Below are 3,450 nucleotides of genomic sequence, written 5' to 3' on the forward strand. Positions count from 1 at the left end.
TTATACCAAAGGCATGAATACACATACATACATCTGATAAAACAGATGAATCACATGTATTGATGAATCTGGGCAAAGAGTATATGAGTATTCTTTTTGTTTTATTTTTACAACATTTTTGTAGGGAACATTTGAAATTATGCCAAAGTAAAAAGTTATAAAAATAAGGTACAAACCCCTGTGTAGTATGATCATAAGTTTGAAAGATTAAAACATTAAAATATATTTATTTACCTTATTTATATGCATAGGAACTGGAAAGAAATACAATAAAATATTATCAATGGTTATATCCTCTTTTAAGTTTTAAGGGTTATTATAAAGTTTTTTATTTATATTCAAAATGTTCTGTTTTCTTACTACCCTTGGAATAAAGTCCAATGACTTTAAATGTCCATTGGCTTCTTCAGGGGGAGGTATTGTTTATCACTACATCTAAATAGCTACTCTCCTTTTCTCCATCACTTCCTATTCCCCTTTTCTGGATTAGTGGTGTCAGCTCCCTTTAATGGCAGAATGTTGGAAACAAGCATACAGTCTCAAGGACAGATTATATATATTATAATACAGCCATCATCATAACTACCAGGCAGTCTACACTCTGGAAAATCTTTTCTATGTGTTTTTTCCAAAAAAAGAAAAAAAAAAAAAAGAGCTTGGCTGTCCTGCTTCCTGGCTTGTGGTCAAGCTACCAGAATAAATTCCTTTCTTCTTCTAGTTTCTTCCCTTACCTTTTGGGCAACTGGAGATAGCCAACAAAATCCAGAATTCAATTCCTGTTGTTTCTTTGCTTCCTCAGTTCAGTTCAGTTCAGTCATTCAGTCGTGTCTGACTCTTAGCGGCCTCATGGACTGTAGCACACCACGCTTCCCTGTCCATCACCAATTCCTGAAGTGACTCATATTCATGTCCATCAAGTTGGTAATGCCATCCAACCATCTCATCCTCTGTCATCCCCTTCTCCTCCCACCTTCTATCTTTCCCAGCATCAGGGTTTTTTTCCAGTGAGTCAGTTCTTCGTATCAGGTGGCTGAAGTATTGACGTTTCAGCTTCAGTATCAGTTCTGCCAATGAATATTCAGGACTGATTTCCTTTAGGATTGACTGGTTTGATGTCCTTGCAGTTCAAGGGACTCTCAAGAGTCTTCTCCAACACCACAGTGAAAAAACATCAGTTCTTCAGTGATCAGCTTTTGTTATAGTCCAACTCTCACATCCATACGTGACTACTAGAAAAACATTAGCTTGGACTATATGGACCTTTGCTGCAAAATAATGTCTCTGCCTTTTATTATGCTATCTAGGTTGGTCATAGATTTTCTTCCAAGGAACAAGTGTCTTTTAATTTCCTGGCTGCAGTCACCATCTGCAGTGATTTTGGAGCCCAACAAAATAAAAGTCTGGCACTGTTTCCATTGTTTCCCTATCTATTTGCCGTGAAGTGATAGGACCGGATGCCATGATCTTCATTTTTTGAATGTTGAGTTTTAAGCCAGACCTTTTTTTTTTTTTTAAACAAAGCTAGTTTTAATAGTTTGGGGTGAGCCCCACAGGAATAAAAAACACTGGGAAGGGGTAACCCCCTCACCCCCAGGAGTGGCCCAGGGGGAGATAGGCTACCTGAGGGGTAGTAAGCGCAAAAGGGACCCGCTGCAGACTCAGGGCAAAGGGCATGCCATCCGTGCTGGGACCTGTGAGCACTACAGGAAAAAATGCAAGCGTGATGGGACTGGCTCCAGGCACACAGGTGAAGGGCAAGAGGGTTGGACACGAAGCCACAAAGCTACTTGGGTTCCTGCTTCTTCTCGTTTGCCTTTTTCTGCTCCTGCTGCATGATCTCCGAGTCCCTCTGCTTGCGGGCGCAGCAGAAAGCCCATCATCTCGGCGCTTTCCCTTAACCGAGTCGCTCTGCTTTTTCATATTCTTCTGGCGGGCGAGCTTGCGCTGGTTACTGCGGGTCATGGCGACCACAACGGCTCCCTTAAGCCAGCCTTTTCACTCTCCTCTTTCAATTTCGTCTAGTGGCTCTTCAGTTCCTCTTCTCTTTCTGCCATAAGAGTGGTGTCATCTGCATATCTGAGGTTATTGATATTTCTCCTGGCAATCTTGATACCATCTTGTGCTTCATCCAGCGGAGCATTTCTGCATTCAATGGTAACTTTGCTTCCTAGCTTACAACTTTAGTCAACTTTCAAGTAATTCAAACTCTGAATTGTTTTTTTTCCATCCGTAAGGTAAGAAAAATAGTAGTGCCTCGTGACATCGTACAGGAGGCAGGGATCAAGACCATCCCCAAGGAAAAGCAATATAACAAGGCCAAATGGTTGTCTAAGGAGGCCTTACAAATAGCTGTGAATAGAAAAGAAGTGAAAGGGAAAGGAGAAAAAGAAAGCTATACCCAATTGAATGCAGAGTTCCAAAGAATAGCAAGGAGAGATGAGAAAGCCTTCCTCAGTAATCAATGCAAAGAAATAGAGAAAAACAATAGAATGGGAAAAACTAGAGATCTCTTGAAGAAAATTAGATATAGAAAAGGAACTTATGCAAAGATGGACACAATAAAGGACAGAAATGGTATGGACCTAACGGAAGCAGAAGATATTAAGAAGTGGCAAGAATACACAAAGTTCAGTTCAGTTGCTCAGTCGTGTCGTCCGACTCTTTGCGACCCTATGAATCACAGCACGCCAGGCCTCCCTGTCCATTACCAACTCCCGGAGTTCACTCAGACTCACGTCCATCGAGTCAGTGATGCCATCCAGCCATCTCATCCTCGGTCGTCCCCTTCTCCTCCTGCCCCCAATCCCTCCCAGCATCAGAGTCTTTTCCAATGAGTCAACTCTTCTCATGAGGTGGCCAAAGTACTGGAGTTTCAGCTTTAGCATCATTCCTTCCAAAGAAATCCCAGGGCTGATCTCCTTCAGAATGGACTGGTTGGATCTCCTTGCAGTCCAAGGGACTCTCAAGAGTCTTCTCCAACACCACAGTTCAAAAGCATCAATTCTTCAGCGCTCTGCCTTCTTCACAGTCCAACTCTCACATCCATGCATGACCACAGGAAAAACCATAGCCTTGACTAGACGGACCTTAGTTGGCAAAGTAATGTCTCTGCTTTTGAATATGCTATCTAGGTTGGTCATAACTTATCTTCCAAGGAGTAAGTGTCTTTTAATTTCATGGCTGCAGTCACCATCTGCAGTGATTTTGGAGCCCCCCAAAATAAAGTCTGACACTGACTCCACTGTTTCCCCATCTATTTCCCATGAAGTGATGGGACCAGATGCCACGATCTTTGTTTTCTGAATGTTGAGCTTTAGGCCAACTTTTTCACTCTCCTCTTTCCCTTTCATCAAGAGGCTTTTTGGTTCCTCTTCACTTTCTGCCATCAGGGTGGTGTCATCTGCATATCTGAGGTTATTGGTATTTCTCCCAGCATTCTTGATTCCAGCT

At 42.2% G+C, this 3,450-nt stretch overlaps 1 pseudogene; it reads right to left on the reverse strand.

Moving 5' to 3' along the window:
* Positions 1-1,689: 1,689 nt before the first annotated feature.
* On the reverse strand, positions 1,690-1,974 carry LOC138434505 (small EDRK-rich factor 2-like; annotated as a pseudogene).
* Between the last annotated feature and the right edge of the window lie 1,476 nt (positions 1,975-3,450).

Source organism: Ovis canadensis, chromosome 2, assembly GCF_042477335.2.
Source record: "Ovis canadensis isolate MfBH-ARS-UI-01 breed Bighorn chromosome 2, ARS-UI_OviCan_v2, whole genome shotgun sequence".
Lineage (NCBI taxonomy): Eukaryota > Metazoa > Chordata > Mammalia > Artiodactyla > Bovidae > Ovis > Ovis canadensis.